The following is a 21,189-nucleotide window of genomic DNA, read 5'->3' as shown; positions in this document are numbered from 1 at the left end:
ACACCAGCCAAGGCGAAAACCGTTGCAGTATGAGGGCTCACCTCATTGCCACTGACAGCCAAAATAGCTCTTACTTGTCAAGGTAATCTCATAGGGAACAATCCGCAATGTCCTGCGGACACCTGCCACTCAGAAAGGTGGATCTCGCGCTGGCACCCCCTGCCCCACCCTTCGGCCCCTGCCCTGCTTGCGGTGGGAAGTGCTGGTGGGTAGAGAGCGGCCGCCAACTTCAACACCAGCCTGGGCTCCTACGGCACGCTGGCCCCACGCTCCTCGGGAGGGCGCCCTGGCCGGCGCGCAGGAATAACATCAGCCTCTACACAGGCAGCAGGGAAAGGCCCGCGTGTTCACATTGTTGTTTCTGGATCGGTTTAGCAAGTCTGGGCCACGGGAAACCTGAGGCAAAGGCTGAAAGAGGCTCTTGTTGAGAGGGAACTGCCTCTCCTCTCTCCCCACGTGACTCCCCAGGGCTCCTGCGGCCCCCTCACCTTCTTCCGTGAACCTCAGGAGGACGACACCCACCACCTCGGGAAGCCACTGTGGCAACAATGCCACAGAGATGACACATGTATATACATATAATATAAAATATATATATATATATATATAAAACAGGGGCACCTGGTGGCTCAGTCGGTTAAGTATCAGGCTCTTCAGGCTCTTGGCTTCGGGTTGAGACCTGCATTGGGCTCCACGCTGACAGTGCAGATTCTCTCTGTCTCCATCTGCCCCTCCCCTGCGTGTGCTCTCTCTCTAAATAAATAAATAAATAAACATAAAAAGATAAAATAAAGTAAACAAACATTTAAAATAATAATAATATAAAGGAGAGGATGATTTTTTAAAAACAGGAAGAGTGCCTCAAATGTCTTTAGATCAGAATTCTGATTTCCTCTGGAGGACATGATTTCTTTCTACACTGCCTTTATGAACATACGCTCAGCAGTGGTTTCACGGTTCCATCCCTTGCTACTCTTTGTCTCACTGGGGAGCTAACAGCTACTGCCTTCCCTGCCTCCAGGCTCACACTCTCCAAGCTACCCACCACTTTGCTACCCAAGCAGCATTCTAACTTTTAAATCAGTTCATGTTCTCCTTCTGACCATTTTTCAATGGCTACCCATTACCTACAGCAGAGGTTCTAAATGTTTTGTGGATACCTGATTAGAGCTTTGGTTACTGTTTTTCATTCCTTGAAAGTGAATCACTCATAACATACCTAAGGTTCTCTAAAAGGAAGAAATGAAGTGCATTCTATGTATGATATGGTGCCATCCATGGTTAATTTTATAAAATTAAGTCATTTATGAAGTAGATTCTTTGCAATACTTTTAAAGTTATTTTAATTTACTTGAGAGGGAGAGGGGGTACACAAGTGGGAGAGGGGCAGCAAGAGAGAGGGAGAGAGAGAATCCCAAGCAGGCTTTGCGATAATTATTAATTATTTAATAAATAATAATTATTATTAATTATTTAATAATTAACAGACCACAGCCCCATACATTTGGGTAGAGCCCAAAGCGGGGCTCGATCCCAGGAACCATGAGATCATGACCTGAGCCGAAGCCAAGTGTTGGGTGCTCAACTGACCGAGCCAACAATTCTTTTAATTGAGATTTAAAAAGCTTACACCTATACCGGTTTGCTAGTCATGCTGTGTCAATACTTAACCATATTTTATTTGCAAAAGAAGAGGCTCGCTCCCAGGTTGTCTGACCTTTCCTGTGAGGACTAGTGGCCACCAGGATTATGCAGATATTTTCAGAAAAACAGATATGCTTAATATATCTCTTCAAGGTAAGGATGACATACTCATCGTAAATAAGCAACTGTTTTTCTAAATAAATCTGCTATCTTGAAAATGGGTGTAGTAGGCAATCTCTGAGATGCCCTCCTCACCCGCATCCCCTCACTACCCCAACTCCCACCCCCCTTTCATCCTTTCCTCCTGGTATCCATGTTCTTATCCATTTGAGTGTAGGCTGGATGTAGGCACTCACTTCTAACAAACGGAGTATTTAAAAAGTTACTTGAGGGGCGCCTGGGTGGCGCAGTCGGTTAAGCGTCCGACTTCAGCCAGGTCACGATCTCACGGTCCGTGGGTTCGAGCCCCGCGTCAGGCTCTGGGCTGATGGCTCAGAGCCTGGAGCCTGTTTCCCATTCTGTGTCTCCCTCTCTCTCTGCCCCTCCCCCATTCATTCTCTGTCTCTCTCTGTCCCAAAAATAAATAAACGTTGAAAAAAAAATTAAAAAAAAAAAAGTTACTTGAGATTATGTCACAAAAAAGCTGATCTCCATCTTATTCGACCTCTCTCATCCTCATTTTATGGAGAACCCCGCCCCCCCCCCCCAGCAAGGAACTACTATCTCTGGCCAATAGCCAGTGAGGACCTAAGGCCTGCCAATAGGCATGGAAACGAACTTAAAAGCAGCTTCTCCTCCAATCCAGCCTTGACTGGAGGACAGACCAATGCCTCAATTATAGCCCTGGGACAAAAGAACATAGTTAAGCCACTCTTGGATTCCTGACCCAGAGAAATGATATGATGATAAAGGTCTGCTGTCTTAAGCCACTAATTTTGGGGACAGTGTTACACAGCAAGAGATAACTCATACAATTGGGGAAATATTTCCCCATGATTAATGAGTCAATGGCTGAAAATAATGTGAATATGTTTCCCTTTAAAAACAAAAAAACTCTCCTATCTACATATTTGTAAAAACTAGAAAAAGAATTCCCGAGGCTATTTAAATTTTCCCAGACAAAGACTATGCATGGGTTTGAACTAATTGCTAAAAATGCAAACTGCAACACCTTCCAAAGACTTTGCAAGAATGACTTGCAATATCAGGGATGACAGGAAGTCAGTAATTAAATTTCAAGAAAAATCTGAACATAGTGCTTGAGATTTGGGGAAAAAAAAAATACCAGCATGATTTAGATAATCCTGCCAATAAATACTTCTTTGATTGGAATTCTACCCCTTTTTTAATTTTCTTTTTTAATGTTTATTTATTTTTGAGACAGAGAGAGACAGAGCATGAATGGGGGGAGGGTCAGAGAGAGAGGGAGACACAGAATTGGAAGCAGGCTCCAGGCTCCGAACTGTCAGCACAGAGCCCGACGCGGGGCTCGATCTCGTGAACCACAAGATCATGACCTGAGCCGAAGTCGGACACTTAACCGACTGAGCCACCCAGGCGCCTCAGAATTCTACCCCTTTTTGAAATATCTTGTTTTGATTAAACCCAGAAATCAAAACAAACTGAGTTTAAAAGCAGTCCTTTAAATTATCCTATCACATGGGGCGCCTGGGTGGCGCAGTCGGTTAAGCGTCCGACTTCAGCCAGGTCACGATCTCGCGGTCCGTGAGTTCGAGCCCCGCGTCAGGCTCTGGGCGGATGGCTTGGAGCCTGGAGCCTGCTTCCGATTCTGTGTCTCCCTCTCTCTCTGCCCCTCCCCCGTTCATGCTCTGTCTCTCTCTGTCCCCAAAATAAAATAAAAAACGTTGAAAAAAAATTAAAAAAAAAAAATAAATTATCCTATCACAAAGTATTAAACCAAAGTTTTCAAATGTTCACACATTGCTCATTCTAATTTTGAATATTTTAAATGGGAGCAAAAATAAAGATTACCGTTAATATTGTCCATGTAATCTTATTTCTATGTATTTTGTAAGAGGTACAACAGACTAGTATGAGAGTGCTTACATAAATAAATAAATATCCATATAAAGTATTACGTAACTAAATATTTTAAGATTCACACTCAAGCTGTTTCTACCATTAGGTATATGCAACTGAAAACGTCTATATGCCCCTGACCTCAAAGTTAAGTCCAAATGCTTTCCTTTAGTGTGTAGTCCTTCCACCTCTCCTTCCAGTCCTGCACTTGGAGCCACTTGGAATTCTCAAGGGTGAGCTTAAAAGCAGACACTCCCAGGGTCCCTGGGTAGCTCAGTGGGTTGAGCACCAGGACTCTTGATCCCAGCTCAGGTCTTAATCTCAGCGTCACGAGTTCAAGCCCTGCCTTGGGCTCTACCCTGGGCACGAAACCTACTTTAAAAAGAAAAATGGAAGAAAAAAAAAAAAGCAGACCCTCCCACTAGAAGGCCCTTCTTCCAACACCACCTCCACACTGCTCCTCTCCCATCCCCCACGTCCACTTTAGCAGGAAGAAGTACTTCTATGCTCAGCTTACACTCAACCACCCTCCCTCCTCCTCTCAATACCCTCGCTATGCCTCTGTCATACTTTTTTTCATTATAGGACTTACCACCTGTGACGTATTTTAAGGATTTGCTTATTTTTCTTTTTGTTTGTTTGTTTGTTTGTTTGTTTGTTTGTTTTTGAAAGAAAGAGAGGGGCAGAGAGAGAGGGAGACACAGAACCCAAAGCAGGCTCCAGGCTCTGAGCTGCCAGCACAGAGCCCCACACCGGGCTGGAACTCACCAACCCTGAGATCATTACCTGAGCCCAACTCAGACGCTCAACCTTCTGAGCCTCCCAGGCGCCCCTGGATTTGCTTATTTTTCATCTACCCTTACTAAACTGAGGGCTTCTGACAAAATTTGCTCAGTAGTAGACAGTCGATAAACATCTGCTGAAGACATGAATGGAAGGATGGATTCATTTTTTTCAGATCCTTGTTCTCTATGACTCAAAGTATAACAAGTTGAGAAGAGACTCCCCCTTCATCTCATCCTGGCCAGGTATCTGGCTATCTCACAACCAAGACTTAATAATTTTTTTTCAAAAAATTTCAAAACTGGATGTAAGCTTCAGATTCAGCAATTCCGACTACATTTCTCACAATATTGTGTAAGCAGCGGTGTTGGGTGGTAAGAAGCCAGACTGCCTCAGGTGTCATCCACCTTGGCCACTTGGGCACATGAAATATCCTCATGCACCTCGGTTTCCTCATCCGGTAAATGGGAAAATAATAACTAACGCATATAAGCAGTGGCCCTGGGGGTCCCGGATCTGTCTCTTGCAACAGTATTGGGACGGAACGGACCCAGGGACGCCCCTTCATCCAGCCTCCCGCCACCCTCCAACCTCCTTTCCGGTCACAACCCACGCCACCATCTTCTCAGCCACCCTCGGCCCCGGGGAACAGCCAGCACCCTGTTTTCAGCCGGGCTCCGGACTGCCGGTCACCCCTGAGCTCCCAGACTCGCCGGAATCGTTCCCCGGGACAACCACCCGTTCCACGCGCACCGCGGCCGCCTACTCACCTGTCTGCGGACCCCGTCCGCCGCCAGGCCCGGGCTCCGGACGGCGGGCGCCTCGTCCCCCGAGTGGCCCGGGAGAAACGCGACGGCGCCCGCGGCCCCTCAGCGTGCAGACCCGGAGGGCGTGCGGAAGCCCCCTGCTCCCCGAGCCGCGAGGGCCCGAAGCCTGGACGCCGTGGGAGCGCCCGCGGCCCGGGAGAAGCGCCCGCGGAGGCCCTCGTGCGGCTCGTGCAGGCCCGGGGCCGCCCGCGCACGCGCCCGGCTCCCCGCTGCCCGCAAGACCGCGGGCCTGGGCGCGGGGCCCTGCCCCAGGCGCCCCCCGAGCACGACGAGGAGCCCAGCAGCCTTTGGGAGCCCCTCGGGCCTCCGCCTGGGTCCGGGGCTTCTGTCCGAGCCTCTCTGGGCGGCCGCGAGGCAGTTTTTCAGCTGCTTGGAGCCCTCCGTCAACCGTGGATCGAGGGGAAACAGTGAAGCGAAATAAAATAATAATAATAATAATAATAATAATAATAATAATAATAATAATAATTGCATATAGTTGTGGTACAAAGTAAAAGTTCAATAAACACCGGTTATTATCCTGTTGCCCCTGGCAGAGACATAAAGCAAATAACTAATAAGTGCTAAACGCACTCCCTCCCAGACCAGACCTGCACTGTACCTCCAGTGAATACACACATGCGTTTGCACGTGGAAGCACCTGAAGGGTAGGGCTCTGTCCATTTTTATTTTCGTTGTTGTGGTTACAATGGCTGGCATATTGTAGGTGCTCAACTAATGTTTGCTGGTTTATCTCAAAATTCCCCATATATCCCTGCTTTGTAGAGATTTGGGTTCACACTGTGTTTCAGATCACCCTTTTGAAAGCATTCTCAGGGTATCTATTGTCAGAAGCAGGATGTGGGAAAACAGTTAATGTGGTTGATGTTGCAGGAAAAGCTAAGAAAGACAGGAGAGGAAATTACAGTTCAATAGAAACCAAAAGTCAATCAGTAATTTAATGGGAAATGATTCACAAAAGCAGTATTTACACACGAGTACAACTTGTTCCAGTGACTTCAGAAAGTAGGAAAGGTTTATTTAAAAACACGTAACAACCTTGGCAAATTCTAACACGGAATAAAAACATTTGCGATTAAATCAATTCTATTGTCAGAATTCTTTGAATTACAAATAACTAAGGGGAGATTCACTAGTATAAAAAAGGAATTCAGTGGGTTCAGATAAGTGACAATTTCAGGGGGTTGTTGCAGGAACTTATAAACTGTTATTAGGTGGATCCTTCAATCTACCCACCCCTTTATCTGTACATCCATCCATCCATCTCTCTGACTCCTGATCTGTCTCTCTAGCTTTCAATTATCTCTTATTGGAGGCAAGTTTTCTTCATTTGGCAGAGGAAAAAGGGCAAAGCCACCAAAACTTCAGGCATACATCACCCCAGTTCCCTGGCCAACAGTGGAAAGTTTCTTTTTCCTCCTGAGTCCATATAGGGTAGAAAGGAATGCAGGGTAACCCAAACAATATTTATCTACCACAACCACAATGGAAAAAAAAAAAAAAAAACACTCTGAATTCTACTCCAACAAACAAACCACTATCCATCTTCACATTCCCTTCCAGTGCTAGTGCATAACTCTTATACAATATCCTGGCTCATTTTTTCATTTGACATTTTGCCACAAGCATTTTACCAATTGCTACATAGACTTTATAACGATCACTTTTAAGTGTCTATATAACATTTGACCAAGTCGTTTAGTCACTATGAAATAATTTACTTATATCCTTAATGATTATTATTTATGCAATTTGTAGGTGTGGCCATAATTTTTAAATATGGTAATTATTCTCTTCTTACCCATAGCATGTTACTTCTTAAAAAGTTTTTCCCTAATATAATTCTCAGAAATTGGATTCATGAGCGAAACGGTAAGAACATTTACCTACTTCTCCAAATACGTAACCAAAGGTGTGTTCAGAAGTTGTACCAACTTTCAGTGCCTCCAGTAATGTTCTCATGCCACAGCATCACCGTGTTGTCATCAGCATTGAGGCGAACTTTCCATTAAGTCCTGGTCCCTAAACCTTCTCACCAGTTCACAGTGTCTTCATTAGTCCCACTACATTTTTAGCCTGACTCTCTTCCTGGAGGAAACACATAAGAGTTTGCCCAGCCCCACTGCTAGCATAGAGTAGGTACTCACTAAAGGTTAGGTAACTCTGCAGCTGAATCCGCTACGATCCCATCCAGGTTTCTAGGGAAAACCGCCTTTTGAAATGCTGGCTTTGAGCATTCAAAGTATGGAACAAAGATAATCAAAAATGTATCTGCGGGGCCATTTCTACAAAAAACTACATGAAGAGGAAGGACTTAACGTTTTGATTTATCTGCTCTCTTGGGCTTCTCTTATCTGTTCTGGCAGACAGACAGATCTGAAGGAGTTGTTCACAGAGAAGCATGATGCAATCATTGTTGGTCCTCTTCTAAAGAGTTTTGTTGTTGTTGTTGTTGTTGTTTTTAAGATTAACCAAACCAGTGCGTCTGAGTGGCTCAGTCGGTTAAGCGTCCAACTCTTGATTTTAGCTCATGTCATGATCTCAGGGTTCATGAGTTCGAGTCCCACATTGGGCTCTGTGCTGACAGCGCAGAGCCTGCTTGAGATTCTGTCTCCCTCTCTCTCTCTGCCCTTTCCCCGCTTGCTCTCTCTCTCTCTCTCTCAAAATAAATAAAAATAAACTTAAAAAAAAAAGAAAGATTAACCAAACCAACATTGCTGACACTGTGGGTCAAACCCCTGGATGCCCATCCACATGACCTGTAGAGAGGTTTTTAAGTGCCCCATCCCAAATCCTCTAATTTAGAATACCCACAGGTAGAGCCAGGTATTTATAACTTTTTAAATCTGCACAGGTGACTGTGACAGAGCCAGGATTTGGGAACCAAATAAATCAACCAGTAATGAGGTATTAGTATTAATGTCAGTTGTCCTTAGTCCTCCCACTTGAGTGGAAAACAAACTCTATTAGGGTTTTCTTTCATTAGACCTTCCCCCCCACCCCGTCTCAGGCTCCCATGTGGAAGGGCTCCGCCAGAAGCAATAGTCCCCTCTCTCTGAGCCAGCTTCCTGAAGCCCCTCCGCCCACCCGTGCCGATCAGCCTCCCGCACATTCTGTTCTCCCACGGGAGGCCTGGGCTTCTTTTGGTTGCCAGCGGTTTGCAACTGGGGCCATTGCAGTGCCTGACTGAAGACCTAGTGAGTCTCCTGGGCAAACAGATCCATGCCACGTTGCCCACAGTCCACCCAGTGCCTGGGTCCCTCTCTGAGACTCCTAGTTCCCAACTCAGCTGGGAAAAGGGGTGCTATTTCTTGGTCTCCCTCAAACTCCACCAGTAAGTTGTCTGTTTACACATCTTCTCTTCCTTCCTGGACCACATATTTGTTGAGGGCAAGTTCACACATCTCCCCTACAGTTTGTAAGGCACAGAGCCTGGCACCTAACAGACATCAGACAGGTATGTGGTGAGCAAATAGGAGGGGAGAACCGATATCCACTCCACACCTGCTCTGTGCCCAACACCATGTGAGGCCTTTAGTTACATGGTCTCAGGCTACCTGCATCACAACCCCCTGAGATAGGATTTAATAGTCCAATTTGCAGGCAAGAATACAAATTATCACCAAATGAAGTTCAGTCAAAGACTGTCTAACGTAAAAAAGGCAGGAACGTAAAAAAGTGAGAATTTATTCCCCTCTTTCTTCCTGCTGCCTAGTTTTCTTGAGATAATTTAAGCACACAGCTAAAAGTCTACAGATCCCTCATATGACAGACATACAGTTATCTAGAGATGTGTCCTCTTGGTTGGAAATGATCAAACTGATGAGGTCTAACCCGGACCAGTGCCCTCTCTCCTTCTACATTGTTCATTATCGTGAGATCTTGGTATTTCAAATAGGGTTATGCCATTTGGGCTGGGTACTTAAGATTTCCCTAAGGGCCAAGGCTGAGTAATTTTCAGGTAATGAGCTTTAATGTCCAAGGAAGGAGACATCCTGAATCACCTTCTGAACCTGTGCCATGCATCTGCTGTAATAGTATCAGTCGTTCTAGAACCTTGCATAATTGATCTTGTGACTTGAAACTGAATCACTTTTAAAGCTTCTTCCAAAATGTTTTTGCCCTCCCGAACCATACTTTATTACAGCTACACTTACCCAGACAACAGAAAGGAAAGAAAGAAAGGAAAGGAAAGGAAAGGAAAGGAAAGGAAAGGAAAGGAAAGAAAAGAAAAGAAAAGAAAAGAAAAGAAAAGAAAAGAAAAGAAAAGAAAAGAAAAGAAATCATTCCTTAGTGCTTTCACCTTCACTGAGGAGGTGTAAAGTCACCCTGAGCCTCCTTTGTCCTCAATGGCAGAGTGTACCACAGGCAAACTTTTCCCCAGCCTGAAAAATTATTGAGAATGAGATGTAGAGGAAGGGGAGGGTCTTCCACAGACTCAGGAATTCAAGTTTTTAGTTCTCTCAGACCTCTGAGCCACTACCCTGAGGAAGTGACGTGAGTTATACAAACCCTTGTGCACATCACCAGAGAGAGAATCTGCATCCGTGTGCAATATCAGTGTGCAAAGTGTAGAAAAATTCAAAAAAAAAAAGAAAAGGGAGGTGGGGGCGGTGCCTGGGTGGCTCAGTCGGTTGAGCGTTCGACTTCGGCTCAGGTCATGATCTCAAGATTCATGGGTTCGAGCCCCGAGTAGGGCTCTGTGCTGACAGCTCAGAGCCCGGAGCCTGCTTCAGATTCTGTCTCCCTCTCTCTCTCTCTCTCTCTCTCTCTTTCCCTCCCCCACTGGCTCTCTTTCTCTCTCTCTCTCAAAAATAAATAAACATTAAAAAAAACAGTGTAGTAAAATTCACTAAACCAGACCCTACTCACTCAAAATTTGAGGCCATAAAACCTTAAAGCTGGCACTCTTTGCTTGTACAGATGAGGACACAGAGGCTCAGAGAGGCTAAGTGGCTTGCCAGAAATTACACAGCTATCAAGTAGCAGAACTGTGGTTTGAAAGTTGTCCTCTAGAATTTGAGTCCAGTGCTTCTCTGTTTATAAAAGAGTACTGCCCTTAAGGTGAAGGAAAAGATGAATTTTTTTTTTCATTTTTATTGTTTATTCTTGAGAGAGAGACAGAGACAGAGCACGAATGGGAGAGGGGCAGAGAGAGAGGGAGACACAGAATCCGAAGCAGGCTCCAGGCTCTGAGCTGTCAGCACAGAGCCTGATGGGGGGGCTTGAACTCACGAACCATGAGATCGTGACCCGAGCCGAAATCAGACACTTAACCAACTGAGCCACCCAGGTGCACCGGGAAAGATAAAATTCAACTTTATTCTGAGATGAAATAATTTTCCATCTAGAAAATAGTATAACTGAGGATGTAGAGAGATGAGGGAAGACAGGAAGATATATGCTTTTCCTACTGAAAAAGAGATTGTTAGGCAGGAAGAAGTCATAGGTAAGAATTGAAAGTCTTCTCTTCATTTTGCCAGCAGGGTAATCTGAGGAAAGTTAGTTGACTGATGCAAACTTCAAATTTCTTCATCCATAAAAGGGACTTACCCACAAGGCTCTTATAGATTTAAATGAAATAATACAGATTAACTAAAACTTAGGTGCTCAATAAATATCACTTCCTTTCCTCGAAACACCTATAGGTCAACCATTATTCTTCTCTGGTCATTAAAGAGTCCTCCCAATGACCCTAAATTTTTTCTTGCCTGTCATTGTGTTTACTTATTTGCTCAATTGTTTATTTTCTGCCTCCTCCCACTAAGAGGTAAGCTCAAAGAGGACAAATCCATATCTGTCCTGATCTCCTTTTTATCCCCAGTTCCTAGCACAGGGCTTGACCTATAGTGACAATCAGAAAAAACTGGCAAATGACATAAAAGAATTTAAAACTTCATAGGGAGAAATGAAACTACTTTTCCTCACCATTGTATTTTTTTAGGAAAAGGCAATATTTTACTAATTCTTTTTTTTTTAAGTTTATTTATTTATTTTGAGGTGGTGGGGAGAGAGGAAACCCAAGCAGCCTCCACAACAGTGCAGAGCTCAACACGGGGCTCAAACTCACAAACCATGAGATCATGACCTGAGCCAAAATCAAGAGTCTGATGTCCAACCCACTGAACCACCCAGGCACCCCTTTATTAATTCTTTTATTGTTAAGTGTGTCCTATGTAAACACTATGGTTATATGCATATATTTTTTAAAAACATTTTAAGTTTATTTATTTATTTTGAGAAAGAGACAGAGACAGCATGAGCAAGGAAGGGGGAGAGAGAGAGGGAGAGACAGAGAATCCCAAGCGGGCTGTCAGCACAGAGCCTGATGCGGGGCTTGAACTCCCAAACCGTGAGACCATGACCTGAGCCAAAACCAAAGTCAGACACTTAACTGACTGAGCCACCCAAGCGCCTCGGTTATATGTATGTTTTAATTTATGTATTTAATGTATGTAATTTAATGTATGTATTTAATGTATGTAATATTATGTGTGTGTATATATATATATACACACACACAAACATGTGTATCCAACATAGTATATACTAATATAGTTATAATATGTGTACACTAATAAATGATGTAAAATATTATATATAATTTAATAATGTATACTAATAAGTATATGTGATGTGTGTATATATGTACATTATACATGTAATATATCATATGTGTAATATATTATAATTATTACATTAATTATTGTATTAATAATATATTATATTATAGTGTATAATGTATTATACACTAAATAGGAGACACTGCTTGCCACTGGGAAGAAGTAAAGGAATAGGTACTTGGAGAGCAGCAAAGAGAAGCTCAACATTAATCCATAAATGTCCTCTTTCTTTTATATTAAAAATGAAAGACGAAGTAAAAAAGACAAAAAGCTAACGGAATAAGAAAACTGAATGGGAAAGAGGCAGTGATACAAAAGAAATAAGCAGAAACTGACTCTTCCCTGACAACTTGTTGAAATAAATGATCCTCCTCCCAAGTTTACAGATGGGGGAGCTGGGGCCAAGCAATGCGTTCAAAGTCCAGTAGGCAGCAAGCAGCCAGGCCAGGTGGGGAATTGAAAACAGAGGGTGTCAGACACCAGGCCCTGCTCCTGCCTCCAGGACTCCGCTTGATTTCCCAGCTGATCAGACTACCATCAGCAGAATTCCCAGTGGATCCGCCTCTGGAAAAACCTCCATAATCGCCATTATTAGAGCAATGTCACTCCCCACTGAACATCTCGCAGGCAAATGTTCTATTTGTGAATCATTGCCCTATTATGAATAAGATACCAGATTAGCCAGTTTTCACTAGATTAGGGTCATTAATAACCCCAAAATCTCAGTTGCTTTTCAACAACAAAGATTTTTTTCTCATTCCCATTTCGTATGTTGGCTATGGCTCTGCTCCATGTGACTTCACGAGCGATCCAGCTGAAGGAGCGGCTTCTCTACAGGACACGCTGGACAGTGGCAGGGGAGGGAAAAGAGATGCCGAACTGCAACGGCCCTCAGTGTTTGCCAGAAACTTCTGCTCAGACGTGGCATACTGACTTCTCTCACTCCATTGGCCAAAAGCAAATCACATGGCTCAGCATGATACCAATGGGACCCAGAGGTAGACTCCTCCCACAGAGAAGCACTGTAAATTATATGGCTATCCACAGACGTCTATAAACTATTAAAAGGTACAGTAAAATATCAACAATAACGCCATATTCCACAGATACCATGTTCTCTGCTTTTGGTAATCAACAGGTACAAATTTTTTTGTTTGTTTCCGATAAACATATTGACACTTTTTATCATTTACATAAATTATTTCTTTCAGAGGTGCACGCCACTGTTAAAAGTATTTAAATATCCCCTGAAGTTCCCAGAAAGTTCCTGTCCTTTTCTGAGAGAAATGCAATAAATAATAAACAATCAGGACCTGTTTTAATATTCTATGGTTCTTTCAAAAATGATAGCGACACCTAACTGATTTAAATATATGCTCTTGGATCCACAGATGTTAGTTGTGTAATAATGAGGCTTTAAAAGAAACAAATGGCATGAGTGCCCAGACTGGGTGCATTTTGTTAAACAATGGTTTGCAATTTTCCCATTTTGGGTGTTGAAGTCTAACTGAAGGGAAATTCAATTGGAAGTGCCTATGCTTGATTTAATCCTGTTGTCTCCATATTGAAATTCTTAATATTTTTGAACAAACTGATCTGCATTTTTGTTTTGCACTGGGCTCCACAAATCACATAGCCAGTCCTGCTCAGAATAGATGTTCCCTCCTCTGGAACAATTTCTCTGTGTCCCCTTCAATAAAGCCAAGCACCTCTCCTAGGTGCATTCTTAAGGCCCTGTGATTATGGCCCTTTCCTTCTTGAAAGCAAGAACAATGACTAATTCGTCATTGTATTCCAGCATCCACTACCAAAAAAATATTTGATGAATAAATGATTACCAGACAGTGGGGATACTTTTCTTAAAATTCCCAATTTTGTGAAATTGCATTCTCCTGCAGAAAAGAAACCACTCAATCCTGCCATTGTGTTCTCCCTGTGCTTTTCGCCAGATAGTGCCAAGTAAATTGGTATAGGCAGAGGGCCATCTTATGAATCTGAAAACTTTTGCGAGTTTCTCCAGCCAGAACCTCCCATTACCAGGATCTGTCCCTCAGATTCACTTTATTTTTCTCCTACGCAATACACATATGCAGTCATTCACTGATGTTTAATACTTGAAGCTTCAGGTTCTGCCAAAAGCATGGGAATAGAGGAAAATGCAAATTACCACACTCCAGGAAAAGGAAAAATCAGAGATACAGAGTACATGTATGCAATCCTACACGAGAATTAAGGAGTCAATTTTCAACTAGTAAGGTCATTCTGATGCACGACAAAAGAAGGGAATAAATTCTCACTTTTTCACATTCCTGCCTATAGTCAGTCTTTGACTGAACTTCATTTGATGATAATTTCTATTCTTGCCTGCAAATTGGACTATTAAATCCTACCTCAGGGGGTTGTGATGCAGGTAGCCTGAGACCATGTAACTAAAGGCCCCACATGGTGTTGGGCACAGAGTAGATGTGGAGTGGATATCGGTTCTCCCCTCCTATTTGCTCACCACATACCTGTCTGATGTCTGTTAGGTGCCAGGCTCTGTGTCTTACAAACTGTAGGGGAGATGTGTGAACTTGCCCTCAACAAATATGTGGTCCAGGACTAACCAGGTACCTGTCTTGGTCAAAATAACCAAATGATTACCAAATTCCTGATTTTATGTAGCTAAGTAATGACTAAATGCAGAATAATCTCCGACAAACTATGAAAGGGCCTACATCTGTCTATATAGTCTTTTTCCTAGTTTTTTTCCCCAGTTTTATTGAGAAATAATTGACATATATCTCTGTGTCATACAGTGGCATTAGCTATAGTCATCATGTTGTACATTCCATTCCTAGTATTTATTTATCTTATAACTGGAAGTTTGTACCTTTGACAACCTTCCTTCCATTCCCCCTCCCCCTAAGCTCCACCTCAGGTGGATCTCTTTTTCTAGGAGTTTTGAGTTTTGTTGTTGTGTGTGTATGGTTTTTTCAGAGTCCATATATAAATGAGATCATACAATATTTGTCTTTCTCTGTCTGACTTATTTCACTTAGCGTAATGCTTTCAAGGTTCATACATGTTGTTGCAAATGGTAGGCTTTCCTCTTTTTTAATGTCTAAATAATATTGCAGTGTGTGTGTGTGTGTGTGTGTGTGTGTGTGTATACACATATATATATATATATATATATATATATATATATATATCACATCTTCTTTATCCATTTATCCATCGATGAACACTTAGGTTGCTTCCATGTTTTGGCTGTTGTAAATAATGCTCCTATAAAGATGAACTCCTTCAGCTTTTGTTTGTTCAGGAAAATCTTTATCCCTCCTTTGTTTCTGAAGGACAGCTTCCTGAGGTATAGAATTCTTGGTTGACAGTTATTTTCAATACTCATCTTATTCTATCCTGGCCTGAAAAGTTCCTGTTGAGAAATGCAGTCAACATGTATCCACTTCACTCATCTTTCTAATACAATCCGTCTTGGTCTCTGAAGTACAAGGTGGTGTTTCAGCCTTGTCCTCGTATTCTGGGATTCTCTCAGTGGTGTCTTGTTTCTGAATAGTTGTGAGTTGTTCTTCTTATGATGGGGAGTGAAGTCAGGAATGGCCTATGTTGCCATCTTGGTGACATCACTCCCTCCTACCTTTGAATAAAAATAAACTGGAGCATGTGCCATTTGTATTTTTTTAAGTTCTGGGCAGTTAACCAAAAACTAAATTGGAAAAGATTACATAACATCGGCATTGCTTAGATGGAGCTATGCATCATGGTGAAGCATGTAGGTAGGCTTGGGGTCCAAACATTCTTGAGTTTAAATTCCAACTGTGCTATTTACTTGCTGTGAGAACTTGGGTCATTTACTTAAACTTCTCTGAATCAGTTTCCTCATTTTTTTAAGTGTGGATCATAATTTTGCCACCCCACGGGCTTGTTAAGGAGAATAACGAGAAGATATATGTAGAAAACTTAGCACCAAGCCTGGGAAGAAGGGGGAGCCTCAGAGCAGTACGCACATCCCTCAAGTGGCTCACAAACCCTTATAGCCCAACACTCCCTGCTCTCCCTCCACTCCATTCGTATACCATTCCCCTCATCACTTCCTCCAAATTAATCTCTGGGTATAGACTCAGTTCATCTCTGATCCACAATGGTCAATAAAATATCATTAAAAAGGAATACCCTCGAGCCTTGGGTTTCTGTGGAACAATTCCTTTGGTAAGAGAGGGCTTCGTGTACTTTGGAAATTTATTAATACATTAGGGTTGCCCCCTCTGATGTCAGTAAGTCAGTCAAACAGGTCAAATATTAAAAACAAACAAACAAACAAACACTTACTTGCTTTACTGAAAGAGGAAATGGTGTCATTGGTAACTCTCTGATAAGAAGCACCTTATATATAGCATGAATCTCCTAGACTCTAGGGGAATTGTTCTCTGTGACATCTTTCCTCTCCAGTAGCTTTTAACATTCTTCATAAATATTTGACCCAAAAAAGCCTCAATAGTAAAACTATTTTTAAAAATCTTATCATCAGAAATGTACACCTTATGTTCATTGCTGCTTAATTTTCCATGATTTCACTGTGTCCAATAATTTAGTGAGAAAAATCAATGCATTAAACATCAATTACCAGGTACCTATCTTGGTCAAAATAACCAAATGATTACCAAACCCCTGACTTTATGTAGCTAAGTAAAGTAATGGAAGCATTTAACCAGAATTTGCTGCTAAACAAGGCTTAAATATTATCAACATTGATTACCTACTCTGTAGAGACTAAAATACTGTGCTACAGTGATATCAACACCTAAGACCATGAAGGCCCAGCTAAATATTATTCTTCTAAACTGTAGGTAGTCCAAAGCCTGTAGAGTGGTCCAGCAGAATGAAGGAGAAAAAGATCAGATTTAAAGTCAAAAAAAAAAAAAAAAAAAAAAGAATTGAGTCCTGGTACAAACCCTCTGTGACAGAGGGGCCTTGAGTAAGTCATTTAACCTCTCTGAACTGTTAATTTTCTTAGCTATTAAAATTGAAATGAACATTGTATCCTTTATTTATTTCAGTCGATTGGGGTGCTTGAATGAAAACTGTATGGAAAAGATTTCACAAAATACTATATAAATAGAAGGTGATTTTGCTTAAAATGCATGAGTAAACCAAAGTCCTAAGTCATGTTCAAATGCTATAGTAGGGGCCTCAACATGAGGTTCACAGATGGACCATCATGGCATCCAGCAAAGTATGCAAAAACACGGGCGTACCCACACATGGACATTTTTTTTAAGTGGAGGAACAATAGTTTTCATAAGATTTTCCAAAGGATCTTTAGTTCCACTCGTGCTCCTCCCCCTTCCCCCAAAAGTGAAGTGCAATCATTCTAAAGATGTTTGGTACCTTGACTGAACTGTGTATCACATCTTTTGTAAATTGAACAACCACTTCGAATGTCCAGAAGTTCAGATTTCTATTTGAGGACTTTTTTCATAAAGGCTTCATGTACATTTGGAAATGTTTAAGGACAGAAAGAAAACTTGACTCTAAACTGGTTAGATGCAATGTTTCCATGCAAGCAGGGATGGGATTAAATAGTTTCTTAATATCCCTTCCAATCTCAAGGGCTTAGTTACCTGGTTTACCACTTATTTGAAGTGATGTCATGAATCACCTTTGAAATATCCTTGGCCCTGAAAATTATTTTTCAAGGATGTAATACCAGCTCTTTATAAAATGTTGTTCACCGCAATGTGGTTTATAACATCAAAATGTGGAAAAAATTCAGTAAGTGAGCGGGTTTCCTAGGATAGAATATTATGCAACATTTTTTTAAATGATGCTTTCAAAGGATTTTAACAACATGAGAAATGTTAATAGGAATAAAGTAAGCTTAAAACAAAGGGAACACAATTATATATATATATTATATATTTATATTTATATATATTTTATATATATATTTATATATATAAAGTATAAATACGTTGTAAAATTACATGTAATGTTTGTATCTGTATATATTCACATATCACATATTTTATTATAACTAGCCTTAAGGGATATATACACACCAAAACGTTAAAGTGGTTATACCTAGATGGTAGGATCATAGACCGTTTTTTTACCTTACTTTTGTTTATTTTTTATTGGTGGTGTGATGTTCTTTTTTTTAAGATGTTGTCTTACTTTTTTTAATGAAAATACTTTTTTATTTCTGATTATAAGACAACCGTAAAATATTTAGATAGTGCAAAAAGACACCAATTAAAAAGCAAACATTACTTATAGTCGCAACGCTGGAAAACGCTACCGTTCACGTTTTGATGTAACCCTTCTGAGTATTTCTACACACGTCCCCCTATATACACACATACATGTGTAAACACACACATACACACTACAAAAAGAGAACTGTATATACATGTTCTTTTTTTTTTTTTTTGATGTTTATTCATTTTTGAGAGAGAGAGAGAAAGACACAAAGTGTGAGTGGGGGAGGGACAGACAGAGAGGGAGACACAGAATCCAAAGCAGGATGCAGGCTTTGAGCTGTCAGCACAGAGCCTGATACGGGGCTTGTACTTAGGGGCCGTGAGATCACGACCTGAGCTGAAGTCAGATGCTTAACCGACTGAGTCACCCAGGCGTTCCCATACATGTTCTTTATAGTCTGTTTTTTCAAAAACTAATAGACTATTTCTTAGAGCAGTTTTAGGCTGACGGAAACACTGAACAGAGAGTAAGTGCAGAGAGTTTATATACACTCATTCCTCACCTTCCACCCAGTCCCCCTATAATGAACATCCTGCCCTGGTGTGGTACATTTGTTACAACTGATGAACCTATTACTATTATCATTATTATTATTATAAGTTTACATTAGGATTCACTCTTCCATGGGTTTTACCACATGCATAATGTTATGTATGCATCATTAGAGTATCATACAGAGTAGCTGTATTGTCCTGAAAGCCCCCTGTTCTCCACCCATTCATCCCTCCCTTACTCCTCCCAGTCCCCTGCAAATCCAGGTCTTTTCACTGTCTCCAAAGTTTTGTTTCTTATAGAATGTCATATAGTTGGAAGCACACATTGTGTAGCCTTTCGGACTAGCTTCTTTCCCTCAGCAACAAGTCTTTTCTTTATTTTCCTGATGTGATAGCTCATTTCTTTTTGTCACTAAATAATATTTCATTGTCTGGATGCACCACACAGTTTGCTTGCCTATCCACCTACTGAAGAATTGGTTGTTTACAATTTGGGGCAATTATAAATAAAGCTGCTATAAATATCCACGTGCAGGTTTTTGTGTGGACATCAGTTTTCAATTCCTTTGGGTAAATACCAGGGATGGTGACTACTGGATCACATGGTAAGACCATATTTGTTTGTCTTTGTAAGAACCTGCCAAACTGTCTTCCAAACTGACTATTGTAGTCTGCTTTTTAATTAACAATTTATTGTAGACATCTTTTCATATAAATAATAACTGCATCGTATTCCAGAGTTTGTAGATACTGTAGCTTAGACGTTCCCTACTTATGGGCATCAAGGTCATTTCCAGTTTTTTACTATTGCAAACAATGCTGAGATAAACATTTTTACACATACATCTTTGACCACTTGTCCAATTATATCTGGAAAACAATCTGAAAAAATGTAAAAGGCTTGCACATATTTAGTTTTGATGAAGGTCTATATAAATGGGCACTCCCATAAGTAGCAAATGAGAATGCTGTACTCCCTTTGCTTCTCATAATTAGTCCTCCTCGACCTTAGCAGCCCAATTGGTCGAAAAATGCATCTCGGTGTTGTTTTGGCTTAACTTTTTTTTTAATTATTCACAAGATTAAACATGTTTTCACTTTTGTTGGCTGTTTGTATTTCTTTGTGAATTGTGCTCATATTCTTTTTACTTTTGCTCTTGGAGTATGCAAGAGAAATTTTTTTTGCTTTCTAAAAACTCTTTGTATACCTTATTTTTGGTTTCTAGCAGTTTATTAGAATATGCACTATTAATTTAACAGTTCTGAAGACCAAAGGGAAAGAGACATTACCACATGAATGTATACACTAACCTCAGAAAGGATGAAAAAATTAGAGTAAGGAACTATAGCGTTTCTGTGATATGTGCTGTTCAAAACAAACAAACAAAAAAAAAATTAACTTTTGTCGGTAGTGACTTTGATTTTGATTTATTTTGTTTTTGCCACATTAAACTTTTATTGTCGGATTTGTGAGCCATTCATTTGTGTTTTCTGGCTTTGTTATCGCGGCTTAATAGGCCTGCTCTAGTCAAAGAGTAGGAGTGTAAAAATATTTACTTAAATGGTCACCTAGCAGTTTAATGTGTGTCTTTTAACATTAAAATCTTTTATCCATTTGTAAATTTTATGTGATGTACAATCCCAACTTCTTTTTTCCAAATGGCTAGCAAGTTGTTCCACACCATTTATAAAAAGTCCATCTTTTGGCCCGCCTTATCGCTTGCTAAATCTCCATACGTATTTGGGGCAATCTCTGATCTCAAGATTTTATTCCATCCTTCTGTGGCTCTTTGGAGCTAAGACCACGCTGTTTTAATTACCGTCGCTTTTTATATCCCAGAGAACCTCATGACTCACCTCCTGCAGGTCTTTGCTCAAATATCACCTTCTCTGTGAGAGTTTTCATAAGCACCCTACTTACAACCACATCTTCTGTCTACCCCCACCCTGCCCTGCACCCTCCCATTATCTAGTCCCTTCTTTGCCTCATTCTTCTTAACACACGTCACCATCAGACAGCTTACATATTTTACTTATTTGCACATTGTCTGCATTTCTAAACTAAGTTCCACAAGAACAGGGATTTGGGTCTGTTTTATGTACTTTTGTGTCCCCAGTGCCCAGAACACTACCAAGCACAGAATAGATGCTCAAAAATAGTTGTTGAGTGAATGGCTATCTGGTAGAGAAAAACATCCTACATGCAACCACTACCTTTTTTTTTTTTTTTGAGAATTCAACTTTTTTGTACACAATGATTCTTTCATGAAATATAGAATAGATTTGATCAACTAAAAAAAGAAAAATCGATGGGATTCGGATATGATTCATGTTGAATCAAAAGATTATTTTAGGAAGAATTGACAAGTTTATTTTTGTAAGATTTTACATTTTTTTAATGTTTATTTACTTTTGAGAGAGAGAGACAGAGACAGAGTGCAAGTGGGGTTGGATTAGAGAGAAAGGGAAACACAGAATCTGAAGCAGGCTCTGCGCTGTCAGCAGAGAGCCCAA

This window comes from Lynx canadensis, chromosome B4 (genome assembly GCF_007474595.2).
Source record: "Lynx canadensis isolate LIC74 chromosome B4, mLynCan4.pri.v2, whole genome shotgun sequence".
Lineage (NCBI taxonomy): Eukaryota > Metazoa > Chordata > Mammalia > Carnivora > Felidae > Lynx > Lynx canadensis.
This window is presented reverse-complemented; position numbering follows the sequence as displayed.